Raw genomic sequence first — 13,727 nt, 5'->3', positions numbered from 1 at the left:
TCACCTAACACCATAGTTTTGCGTGTGTGTGTGTATTTGTCTGTTTTTTTTATGTGTTACTGTGTGTGCGAACGTGTCTATTCGTTCACTCTACAATACTACTGATACAACAGGTACTGGCTTCGCCAGGGCGATATGTCCATAGCATAAACGACGCCCATCGTCGGTCAACAATCGATACCGCCATTGAGACACCAACATCTGGTCCGTTCGGCTATTCCGAAGTCCATTCGTCCACCTCCCTTCCCGTTAACGTACCATTTTTTAACGCTTTAACGTTTCGCTATTAGTATTTGTGCTACCGTTGTTACTTTACTCGCATCAGAGACAGGTGCAGCTCCACCACGACACTGGTAAGTGCTTCAGCGCCATAAAAAAAATCATCATGTACGCGATGGCGGCGGCGGCGGCAGCAGCAGCAACGGCGTAGTCGAGGGTCTTTTTTTTAGTTCGTTTTTTATCCGTTTGCTTAATACGACGTTCCGTAAATGCCCCGTTTTCCTCGGTGCTCCATTAACCCCTTCCCCCAACCTATATGCCCATCGTGTGAGTTAAGGGAAGACTTTGGCGGATTCCGTTGCTATTTTTAAATGTCAGTGGAATAGCGAATTTTTATCGCAGATCGCAAACAGGAGATTTTTGAAAGTGGGTTAAGTCGATGAGGATGAGCGTGACTATGTGTTATGAGGGTGGCGGCTGCCTCGATGAGGCTAATGACGAACTAAAGACCTCTGCAATGACCACTACAACAACGTTAACAGCGAAACACAGTTTTGTTAAGGCTGTAACATCGTCATTCGTTTGTCGCCGGCAGCGGCAGCTTTGACGACGGACCGGTGCTCCGTTGTTTCTACTGTATTTTCGCAAATGCTGTTTTCTTTGCCGAGTTGTTGTTCTTGCTGATCTTGTCGGCGCTGCCGATGCCCCCGCGTTGTGACCTGTGTGAAATCCTTTTTTCGCTCGAGCTGGCGACAGGGCCACCTGGTAATGTACGTAGATTACGTGTGTTCCAATCGAGTCTGGTCAGTGATGGGTGTAGATACCGTCTGTATTGATCTCCGCTCTATCGGCGATTTACATTTTGCACGTAGAGCGTCAGAGACTAAGGGGTATGATATCTTTGTCCGGAGAGCTATCCTGTATCTTTTTCGTGATGGGTCTAAAGGTACTAGTTATTCATGCACAATAAGTGGGCCGACATCCAGTGAGTCCTAAATAAAGTCAGATCGAAGTACATTGTAATGCAAATACGAGCAAATACAATTATGTCGCAACAGTAACCCACAAGAGTAACCCACTACCAACAAAATACTTGATCCAGAAGCAAAAGTACTTATTTCTATGTTCCATATTAATTAGATCACAATTGTATAGTCGAATATCTAGAAATATTTAAATGATTATAACATGTAGCCGCCTTCTCGAACTAGGCACACGTACGAATCAGCAAGTGAAGACCTTCGGACGCGCATGTCAGGGGTGTAATGTTCCTCATAATAGGAAAGTGAAATCAAATCAACATCTTCCTTCCTTTAGTGAAAGGTACATTTCAGCCATTCAGTCACTGTACAATGACTGAAGCGCGTATCTCAAGATGATTCGTATTATTATTATGGTACGCCTTTCAAGTCAATCTGATGAACAGCAGAAAGCACGCACCTGGCAAGCGACTTTCGCCATTTTGTTCGTTGATTTATCTAGCCTGGCTTTCATTACCCACTCGTTTATTCGGCATAATTCATCAGCGTCACATTTTATCTCTATTATAAACATATTAGCAGACAAAAGCTGTCGTACTTATTCGACTTCGTCCTTCATCGAAGCTCATTTGTTATCAATCGTCTGAGCTGTTCGAATGACCCTTTCGTTATCATTGCTATTGCCGGTATATTTGCGTTCGTGAACGGCAGATAATAGATGAATGGGGTGTTATCAGTTAAAATCAGCACCTACCTTGAATTTGAGACTGATTCTGTTAAGGGCAAAGTCAAAAAATTCATATTGATTAGTGTTTGGCGGAGGGCATGCATTTTCAAAAACAAAGAATCCACTTAAAACCTATGATCAATCGATATATTAGATGATATCGTGCGAGCGGCAAATAACGTTTTTCAGAGACATTGACGATTTTAACTATAATATACACTTCATCAATACAATGAAACGGTCACGGATCATTCAGTATTATGAAGATCCATCACCGCCCATATCAAATGTGCGGAGAGAACGATTCTAACAAATAATTTTTCTAAATATGCGTAAAGCAAAAACGAATCCATCCGAGGGATGCACTAATCGCTAGCCTGTACTGCATTATTTAGCTGTCCGACTGCAGGGATATATAATTATTCAGCATAAAAATAGCACACGACCAGACTTACTACTATCAGCATACTATATACAGATGGCGAACATGCGTCGATATGTAGACGGTTTCAACATCTTGTTGAAGCTGGCGTATCGTCCGCGCAACGTGCGGCGTGTATATATAGCATGACATAATAGTGTTTGCCACATGGATTTGCTAACGACATTGAACTCTATCTCAAAATCTATATCAATTTGATATTTCCTATTCTTGTGGCATCATGCTGAAACGTCTCCTACTCACCTGAGGAAATATATGTGCTCTAATTAGCTACACTGCTAACATTGGCTAAAAAAATGAAGGTTTCAAAAGAACCTGGGTTTACGCTGACTTACGATAAGTTCCTTTAGCTAGAGAATACCTTAATTTGCAGTCATTGAAACTTATTAAATTACTAATAAAGTTAATTTACCCGAAACACGACTATGTAAATATATATCATATACACATATCGTACTATCTAACTCTGCCTGTAGACTGGCTATGTATTATGAACTCTGTTTGCTTGAACCGATAAATACAAGCGGATTTGCTATTCAATAGGTTTCAATGCAGTGCAACCCACCATGCATTTCAGGCTAGTTTGAGCATGATGGAACCATTCAGCACCAGCTGGAGAGTCTACACAAAAGGTAGACTCGGTAGCGATATAATAGTCCTTCAATGTAAATGATCAGGACTCATGTCAGTCCTAAACAGTCGACAATCGGGATGAAAAACAGTCATTAAAAGTTACACTACCATACTAATCAGCCTCAGCGACACTCATTGAAATTTCTCTACGTGTCATCAAGATGGATTACACCCAATGTATTTGTCCCATAATCTCGACTAAATTTAGGACCAAGTCAGCTCTAGTTCCCTGGTACACCTTCGCCAAGACTCAAGCTCATGCGCCTGATAGATCGAGATGTCGGCAGTTGTACAGTAACACAATGCTCATCACCATAAGACCTAATGCTGTTTTCGATTTAGTCCTATTCCCTACGACCTTCGATATCCTGTCGCGCCATGCTTATAATTGCGACGCATCTGCTTTACCTTTGTATAGCCAATAGACAGCCAAAATAACGATGGGAAAGGATTTCATAACTCTTAGATTCTAGAGTTCTCCTGTTTGTCGTTGTACTATTAGAAAGAGCTATTTGCTAGTACGTGGACATATTATTCTAACCGAAAAACCAGCCATAAACGGTGCATTTGAGCTTACGGCATTAGCATTATGGATGCAACGTATAAGTAACTAAGAAACATGGAGATTCTTATCGAACGAGCCATTGACGCCGAGCTATATCTATTTCCTATCATTAAGTTGACGCAGTTACATAGTTTGTTGTGCGTAGAATTTCAATGAGGAGGAGGTGTAGCCACCGTTCTTTGTAGCATAGCAGCAGACAATGGTATCTAAATAAGTTAAACTTCGGCATAAGTTTCAAGTGTTCTTGTTTCGTAAGTGTACAACTGCAAGGTCTTGTCTTTTTTAAAACAGAACGTTCACATCTAAGCTTCGCTAAGCACATACAGGGGACATACAAGAATGTGACCTTGAAGTGACTGTTGTTGAATTGTTAACTCAAATTACCACCCAAAAAAAAGTGTTTCTGTGAAAAACTTGTTAACCGAATGTCGTTCCGAGAAGGCACGTTTATTATATGGCACTGAACCCAAATATAAAATTGATACTATTGATAGGAGAGAGATTGTAGAGTCCAGTACTAAGATGCTAACGTACAATATTTTCGCTGACATACAAAATATCATCTATTGTATGTTTAATGCAAAGCTTATCAGGTCAGAAACGTTTTGCCACTTTAATCCGTCATGGGCAACCGATTCATTTACGAGACATTATGTTTCGTAGATATATACCCTCGTATATACATGTACGTCGTTTGGTACATAAACTTTTCATATGAATATTCCGCCTTTACCAACCCGAACGTTCGATTCTAGATGATTACTTAATACAATGGAAATGACCCCAGCGAAATATTTTTCTCCAGCTTACTCCGTGGCTACTGAAACTTTTCGGAGCTAATTTTTTACGAACGTTATAAAACCTGCCAATTTTTCTACCACCACTTCTGCATAGGTCAGCATGTTCTCTATTTGCTGTCTAGCAAACTGAAAGATGTTCAGGCTTTGGAATTTTCCCCATTCTTCGTCGCTCTCTTCCAATTATATTTCCTGTACCTTTCCTTCCCTTTTCCTATATCCTGCCTTTAACTCGCCTACTTCGGCATCGTTTCCGTCCACCCATTGGGCATTCATTTACAACCACAAGGTATTAGCAAAATGACGGAAGTGTTCATTCTCTCAATCTGTTTCTTTCTCGGCATATCTGTTAGCATGAGCTCCAGTTTTTTGCTAGCCGCTGATATCACCAGCAATGGCAACCAGAATCTCTCAGACATTCGTCTGCTCTCGTTGTCTCAATATTATCATATTGATAGCGGCGGGACGGCGGGCTCGCCGGACGACCGCTACTTTCAGTTCTATCACTGCTGCTGCTGCTAGAGGATATAATACGATTGCTGATTGATCAATGAAGGACAACTTCAGGAGCAAAAACGACACACACCGCAATTCTGTCCTGTGGAAATAACGGCAATAAATCGACACCAAGTTACGAGCAGCAGAGTGCGAACTCAAGACGTGCAGTGAACACTTCATCTTCTGCGCTGACTGGATATCGGCGTCCCTTTCGTGAAACAGGGTCACGGAAAGCATTATAGCAACAGAAGAATTACAAAGTGGCTGTTAATGTCAGCACCTTACAGAGGGAAATTGGCGAAAGCCGCTGCCATGGGACCGTCGCGGCCACGGTAATTCAACGATGAAGCTGTCGGCTAGGAAATAAGTAGCGGAGTATCGACCATGCTGGGAACATAGACATGTCCAACAGGGTCTTGTTGATGTTGTGAGATGACAGAGACAATCACAGCAAAATTGTTGAATGGATAAAGTACCTAGTTGTCATCGCCAAACCCACTAAATCTGACATCCGACCCCAGTTTGCGCCCGCTAGCTTAGCTGGAAGTGGGGACAGGTCGGGCGAGTGCGGTCTGGCAACATAATGTGAAGCAATGGAACATTAGGGTTACGATGGTGGCTCTGCAGCAAAAGGAGGCCAAGAAGTTCGGCCGGTTTGAGTAGCGGTATCCTCTGGGCTGCCTCTGCGACAACAATGTATTACAAGCACCAGTTCAACTATATTACATTAAATGTGTGCATGGACTCATTGAACATGTGTATCAGTGTTTCGCTCTTGCGAATTTTGCACGACGATGGGAGCAGTAATCTAAGGCGTATCACAGCAGTCAACGGAAGAGCAAAGGCCGATAAGAAAAAGTGGACTATTTGAAAAATAGAAAAGGAACCTTCGAGGAAAAAGGAAAAAACGTTAAAGATTCCTTTGCGTTTTTTTCTTTTATCTGCGTGTGTATGTCTTTGTGTCGTCTGTGGCTTGACGCGAGTTTGTCTGAAGCTAGGGCTGACGAGCACTCTGTGGAAGAATAGAGCTAGTAGCTGACTATGGGTTGTAACTCGGGATGGTTGCCAAGATAGTTTGTATGCATAACGTTGGGCATAGGTGACGTGATAGGGGTTACGGGGACGGTCCGGCGACCCACGCCACCCATTGCAATATGGGTCTTTTTGAGACAGGAATAGATGGAAAGATTCTTATAATAGCTACGACGTTAGCCATGAATATCTAGATATCTCTGGTAGCGCTTCTGACTTTTGTGGGTGTCTGTTATGATGGTCATAAAGATCTGTTCGTAACGATATATAGGATTACATCTCGCCAGTTTCGTTTTTATGAAGCTGACACTTATAAATAAAAATATATGGAGGCGTTCGCGAAATCCTGCAGATTCATGTTATGGTTCACTACACGGATTACCCCTCAAAATAGCCACCTCACTCCGATAAAACCGTTTCGTGGAGAAATTCGATTTGATACTAACAGGCTTGAAGTTAGTTCTATCTTAGTTAACTATTCGTATAATAATAATAATAATAGTATTCGAGATGTCGGCTGGCACTCATTATCATCGTGTCTTGCGCATAACACGCCGCAGTAACTACAGATACACATGTTACTTTATTTATGCAGAAAAAAGTACACAGTGAAAACCGTCCACTGAATACCGTAGTACCAAGTACTCACTTTTCCATCAATAGGAGTCTGCGCCCATCCCTGCTTACGTGCTTACCTATAAACTGACCATATCCGCAATCTGCGAGAAGGGCAGGTTACAACGTATTTAATAGGCGAATATTAGAGGCTATATATACGAGGCGGTTAAGGAAAAATGTTAAAATCTAGCACCAATATTATTTGATTGAATGCTATCAGATAAGGAACGTTAAATTTGTTTTATAATAGTTGTATATCACGTTTTGAAATAGATATTTACTTCAAATAGTACCAGGGCTCTTTTGAGCGAATTTGTATGCAACTTCTTTCGAAAAATCAACGCCGCTTCTGCACTTTTTTTTTTCTTTCGATGTCTTGATAGAAAGCTTAAAATTAAGACGTCCAGCGTCAGCTTTATGTGTCTCCCTTGACTGTTTAAATTTTTTCAAGCCTCTTCCATTCCTAAAATGTACGTCTTTTAGGACGCTAACTTGAAACCTTACAATATCAATTTCCTGGCTATAATCCGAGTTTGAGAACAAAGTTTTTCTAGTGATTTTGAACTCCAGCCATTTCTAATAGGTCATAACTTCTAGATAACAACCGCTTTCGTATATACTACACTAGTGGATAAAAACATCGTAAACCGGAAACAGATTCCCGTTCATCTGCTCACGGTCTTCTTTCTCTTCAGTTAAAATAGTTCTTTCTCTATTTAACAGGCAAAAGATTGTACCAGGCGTTGGATAGTAATAACAGGTTACTACAACTTCATGCCAGTTCACCGGCTGATTCACATCTCGAGCAAATCATGCAAACAAAGCAACTGCCGACAGTGAATAAAATCAGTAAGTTTTGGATGCTACAGTTACTATGTGTCCACAATAGGAGCCCAGCAGAGGTATCAGCGGTCGAGGCAAAAGGCTGAATAGGCGCTGGGCCGTCCCCACTCTGACCGCCGCACAATCGCTATTCCCGTTACTGAACCACCTAGAATAGAAAGTTTGCATCTTAAACATGGACAAGCGTCTACATATATTATCTACAGGAGACTGAAATAGACGGTTATATGTAACACGAATACAGGCGGTGGCCTATTGTGAATGGTCTGCTTGACATAGCCCTCAAATACAGTAATACCTCCTGTTGTTTGTTAATTAAACAACTATTATGGTCGTTATCGTTTCACCATACAGGAAAGAAGCAAACTAACTAGATGCTAGACGACGCGAGGACACTGTCGCGTTATCGCCAACGCGAATTAAACACAATATTTGTCCTAACCGTCATCTTCCCTACAAGGGTCATTCGAATGATAACACAGCACAGTAATACTTCGTTAATAATCTGTTTTCAAATTTCTATAATATTTAGCCTAGCTTGGACAAAACTTCCAACATGGCGACGTCCTCAGATGTTACTTTTATTAAGTGTATTTATTATTATTAGTATTGCGCTTCAGAATTTATCTGATAAACTCTGAAGCGCAATAGAACATGGGCTGTAATTAGGCATACTTAGCATGTTTGTGAATAGGTCCTTCCGTTTTTATATGGGATGCCACTTTTAGACCTTGTTGCAAGGATATACAGATATGTGTAGTAGATAAACGAAATGTCGTAAATAACGATTTCGACCATAACAGGTAGCCTGGTTGTCGCCTGTCTTAAACATTTAGAACTAAGATTTCCAAAAACTTGTCCTTGCGAAACAAAGCTTTGAGCAGTTTTCTGTTAAGGCAAAATAATGAATAAGCAAATATGTATACATTTATGAAAATAAGAAAAGTAACTTAGATTTTATGCATTAAACGATAGAAAATTTATGATAGCTTCCTTTGCTAGTACCCATCGTAACATTGCCAAACAGACTTGTTTTTTTTTTACAATGTCCTTCCGCACAGTACAGTTGTGCTGAGTAGAACAGGTTCCTGCATCAAACATTGTTTAGAAATCGAAAAAAAAAAGGCCAAAAATGTTAGCTTTTCGAATACAAATCGATGAGAGTGCTTTGAATGATGCATTGCATAAGCCAAACGGTCGAAGCGATACCCGACGAAGTCATCTTCAAACCTTCGAACATATTGAACGCGATGTCTCTAGAGAAATTTGTGAACGCTGCAAATCAACATAACGTATTGCTTCAAGTGGAGTTCCCATAGGAGAAAACAGTATTATGAAATGAATAAAAATCAGAGAGATGCAAACGAATATGTACACTGGATTTTTTATTTATAAAGTATCTAAAGAATAAATTTACTAAGATAGCTTAGTTATGGCTTAATGCACCGCGTTTTATAAAACAATACTTTTACGCGTTGCTAGGGCCAATCATTCAACCGCTGCACGAGTGGGTAATGCTTGCATCTAGTTCTAAAGAATCGTATAGTAGAGTTTTCTGAAGCATAGAATAGTTTTAATGGACTTCCCTCCATTTCTATTTATACTCAATACAAATATGACATCCAATGAAAGGATCGTCCATTCACCTTAAAGAACTCCCCGATGGTATAATAAGCAAAGCACTGGTATTCTCGTCTACTTTTACTCAAACGATTTCAGAGTGTGGTCATATGCATTTAAGTACCTCACATTTTCAAGGAAGGTCCATTTGCTATTTACTCGATCGAAGACGTTCTTTTAATAGAAAAAAAGCACAATATTATTATTATGACAGTTGGTGAGTGGAGCTAAAATCTTGTCGCATCTGACAGGATTGAAGGGAGTTTTCAAATTCAGTTACGTTGACACAATTTTTCAGATATTGAGCAGGCAGAAGAGCATTAAGCTTCTGGGCTATAGTTTTCCTCACTCGTGTTCAACCCTTTTGTAAAGATTGACGTCACGGTACCTTGTCGGAACAAATCGCACGCAACCCAATTACCACACGAGCGTCTTACAATTACTTTCAAATATTCCTAAACAAGAAAAAGGCCAGCTGGCTGACACCCCGTCAGGCTTGCAATCGCATTTGTATTTCACCGACTGTCAATGACTGCAAAAAAAATTATTTCGCGGAGTTAAATAATCACGTTGACATGGCCTCAAAACATGATCCCCATTTTCCTCTGAAACATTTATAGGAGAGATAAGGGATAACGATTGTCAGTACGTGAACGGTAAATGTTCACTTTCTTGTAGCTTTGTCGTCCATCCGGTGAAATGAAGTGTGACAACGAAAGGCACGAAAAGTCATATTTGCATTGAATTTTGGCGTAACAAAAAAGAAAAACAAATAACGTAAAACTTCGAAACCCAGTTTCGTTTGCGTGGCAACCTAAGTTTACTTGACGCTTTCATCAAGTTTCAAGGTGAGGACGACCGCAGTTTCGGATTATGAATGCTGAGCGTGAATCTAACAGCATCGCTACTTAGGACAGTCTTTAAAGTACTGGAAAAGGCACAGACTGAACAATCTTTAATGATGCATTCTCGGTGCATCTCGTTAGTTACAATGAACAAATGTCTCCCCCTACCGAGGTGCATAGTCACTTATTTTATGTAGCCAATGCTGATTAAGATTTGAAATTTTGAGCATTGTAACATCGTGATCAGATACAGCGGGATGCTATTAATTTATTATTTAATAATTACTTAGTTAATTAGTTGGTGAGAGATCGATAATAGTTTTGGCAGGGTTCAAAGTTGCTTGAGTTCGGCCGCGTAGATGACAGCAGTTAAAGAAAAGAGCTGCTTGGTCCTGAGGGTGGCGTAGCGATCAGATTTTTGGCAACTTAAATCAGACGGACAGAATAACATCAATAAACATGCTTCGTCCGCCTCTAGTTTTTGGGCGAAAGTATAATAAAAAAAGAAACTAATTTATTCCGCAACGATGATGCGTGGCTAAAACACGTTTTATCAATGTCTAATTTATCTCTTTTGGAACTTACGTTTGAGATATTTTGGCTTTGATAAATTCAGCATGGTGCCAATTCACTGTGCGCGTTGGGGCCATATTCTGTTGCCATGGATCCATACTAATCAGTCGGTGGCCTTTGATGTAATGAGGTTCACATAGGCCATGTTTCTTTTAAGCGAATTAGTTAAAGTGGCGCTGTTTGGCACAAAATACTAAAAAGTCCAATCAAATAAAAACGGGAAAACGAATCTTGATCAAATACAGCTCAATCTATTGTATTTTATCAACTTGACAATAATGATACGTTATGGTAATGACTAGAAGATACTATCATAGCGGCATTTATTTAAATAAAAGTGGCTTCCCGTTTTGTAGCTAGCAAACCCGTTTGGGGTCAACCCATTTAGACGAAATTATACAACACAAAAAGATCTTCAATGCTAAAATTTTTTTATCTAGTCTACTTGTTATGCCACACGCCCACATCCATGAATAAATGATCCAGGAACGATAATAGACGGACCAACTATCCTACAAAATCAATATTTCCACTTGCTATATTGCTGGATAATACAGATGACACGAAGCAAATGCCGTAATATGGAAATTGTTAGTAATATATACACCACGTTTTTTATCCTCTGTTCTAAATACACAGGAAAAGTAATCCTATATATTTGCGTAACAACTTAAAACAGACTTTCTTTAATTAGCGGCAAGTTGCAATCTACAAACGAGCTCGGGAACTGTTGAAAATTACAGGGTTAAACAGGGCACAGTACCGAGATCGCCGTCGTATCATTTACGCCGCAATGTGATTTGGACTTGACGATCGCTGAACTGTCAAACGGTAACTGAGCGCGTGTTCTGTTTAGGTGACAACATTCTCCTTACGTCTCGATTTGATCCTAGGCAATGAGTGAAATCAGTAAATCAAGTATAGTTGACATGCTGGTGGAAATAAGTAACGATTTTTTTAGACTGACACCCAACCATAACTTTAGTGGCAGGCGTAACTTCCTGCTGAGATATCTAGTTTTGTTTAATATTTCTTGTTTTTTTTTTTATCATCGCGCTACCCTAAAAGCAAACAAGGGATCTGTAAACTTGCATTCAATATATGGCATAATGTACTTAAGGGTTGTGGCAAAAGGAATCTATCAATAGGATCAAACAAAGGGGAGATTTTATAAGGAGTATAGGTAAGAAGAAAATCGACAATCAAAAATAGATAATCAAAAGTTAGTGCCAGTGGCTGCGATTCTCACGAATTTTGCACAACAAATCCCGGTGCGTCGGCCATGAACACCCGCGTCTGAAGAAACCAAAGATTTTACTTATACGAGGCAACGTGCTCGTTCGCTCCGCTAGATTAGCAGTAGCAGGGAACAGTAGGAATTTGCAGGCTAGACTGTTTCGCCAGAACTAAATACCAACAGCCCCAGCAATGCCAGACGCTGTGTTGTACAGGGACAATATGGCGGGTGTTTTGCGCCTGGACACTGTCTGGGGATACAATTGAGAAAAGCAGTTTTTTTTTCTCTATGAGGCCATCAATGGGGGTTGGATTATACCATTTATTGAAGAGCGCGCCATCACACTTTTATAGTCATCCGGTTTTGTTGACTATACGAAGCAAAACTGAAATAGCGCCGGGATACACCACAAATACGACCATATAGCTTCACGATATAACCATCACATTATCGGATGAAGTGTCCATCGATTCATCTTCGCTGGAACGATCGGCGAGCTCCTGGAGAAAGTAAAAATTGACATAAAGAGAAAATGAAATAGCAGAAATTTACTGTTCATTTACCGGTCAGAAACGATTGGTTAGGCTTAGTAAAATTTCCTCCAGTCTGTATTCTAATACGTTTTGTGTCGACTGTTCTTAGTGATCACAAACTTGGGTTTACCCGAGCTAAAAAAGAAAACAGCCGTTAAGTTTAATTTAACAAATCAGTTAGAGTAGTTAAGCAGCAAGCGTAAAACTACACTGAGTAATTCCCTGTCTTTGATATTTCTTGAATGCAAAACAAACGGATTCTACATGATAAAAGGCGTGCGGATGGGCAGCTGACATGGCGTCGTTCACTGCCCCGTAGTCGTGCCGGACACCTCGCGTTACCTATCACATCTAATCTTGCATCCGTCCTTTGTTTTTCGTTGCCGAAACGAAACATTTCTCATACGGGTTCTTTTGGGTGCAAACGTGAAGCTGCGTAATCATAGTAATACTGTTCTCCATCGTACAAGCGCCGTATCAGTAGTTCTTGCTGCTATTACTGGGACGGAATCTTGACGATACCGGTTGATGTTTTTTTTCTATTATTACGGCCTGTGTGTTTCGCCACTAGACCACCGGCTTGTGGGGTTTTTTTACATCTATGACAGACAGGAACTTCAGGGCACAAACTAATTTTTTTCCACGAAAAATATATAACGCAGAAACACGAGAAGATGATGTAGTGGCGATAAAGTACCATCGTAGAAGGAAAAAGTTACGAGTTTAGGCGTAAACTTTATTTAAGCTAAGGGTACAGCCGATTTTTGGGTTTCAACAAATGGGTGACCTTAAGTCTGTTTAAATTATATATTGAAGGAAAATCAAGCTAAAATACTTAATCTCGTAAATGTCTGTTTTAACACTGTATGCCATTATGTAGTCGGTGGCCGATAATCTCATGTGATTATAGGGTTTCTCAAAAACGTGTTCTCGTCTATCACTATTATTATATTCGTCGTACTTATTGATTCGTGTAAAGCTTATACAGTGGTAATTAGATAGCAAGAATACGTTTGGTAAGCTATTTGTAAGTGACTGAAGTTGGGTCTCAATGCGTTGAGGAAGTTGTTTGTCCAATTTCTTGTTACATAGGCCTCATCACCTGTCATGCAGTGTATCATTTTTTCGCCAGGAACTACATGATTGTATGGTGTGATGGTATGTGATGGTAATTACGCGATGTGTAACCGAAGTGCAACCTCGAACAGGATGCCACTCTGTTCATGCGATCCGGAACGTAATTTCTACGTAACTTATCCACAACATAAAATACATTTGAATAATACAAAACCATTTTCCCCTTAATCACCATTAAGCACATGGTTCCATTCGTTTAACATAATTAAACCGTTCTATGGCAATCATTTAATCTACTGTTGGATCCTTTAGACCGAGTAAGAGCTGCGAGTATGTTGATCTATATATATATATATATATATATGCGTCGACATATCTATAAATAGAAATATCCCCGTGGGTATTTTACATTTTTGTCTCATCGTTGGAAGGTTTTCCGGTAGAAGGCACCCGAATAGGAGAGGAAGGGTTAGCTATTTTTGACAAAC

At 40.1% G+C, this 13,727-nt stretch overlaps 2 long non-coding RNA genes across 2 annotated transcripts in view; one reads left to right on the top strand and one right to left on the bottom strand.

The window, feature by feature from the left end:
- The first annotated feature begins 132 nt into the window (after positions 1-132).
- The window catches only part of LOC111261490 (uncharacterized), a 28,176-nt gene continuing 14,581 nt past the window's right edge, over positions 133-13,727 (top strand). Inside the window, exons 1-2 of the long non-coding RNA XR_015311516.1 lie at positions 133-353; positions 7,235-7,360. This is a non-coding gene — a long non-coding RNA (uncharacterized LOC111261490). The remainder of the gene's footprint in view (positions 354-7,234; positions 7,361-13,727) is intronic.
- On the bottom strand, positions 6,454-12,536 carry LOC147753327 (uncharacterized). The gene is made up of 3 exons (XR_015311517.1): positions 12,427-12,536; positions 11,948-12,129; positions 6,454-7,502 (listed from the first exon to the last, which is right to left on the bottom strand). It is a non-coding gene; the product is annotated as an uncharacterized LOC147753327 (long non-coding RNA).

Source organism: Varroa jacobsoni, unplaced genomic scaffold (genome assembly GCF_002532875.2).
Source record: "Varroa jacobsoni isolate VJ856 unplaced genomic scaffold, vjacob_1.0 scaffold_562, whole genome shotgun sequence".
NCBI lineage: Eukaryota > Metazoa > Arthropoda > Arachnida > Mesostigmata > Varroidae > Varroa > Varroa jacobsoni.
Note: the sequence above shows the minus strand (reverse complement) of the source record. Positions and strands in the feature narration are given on the sequence as shown.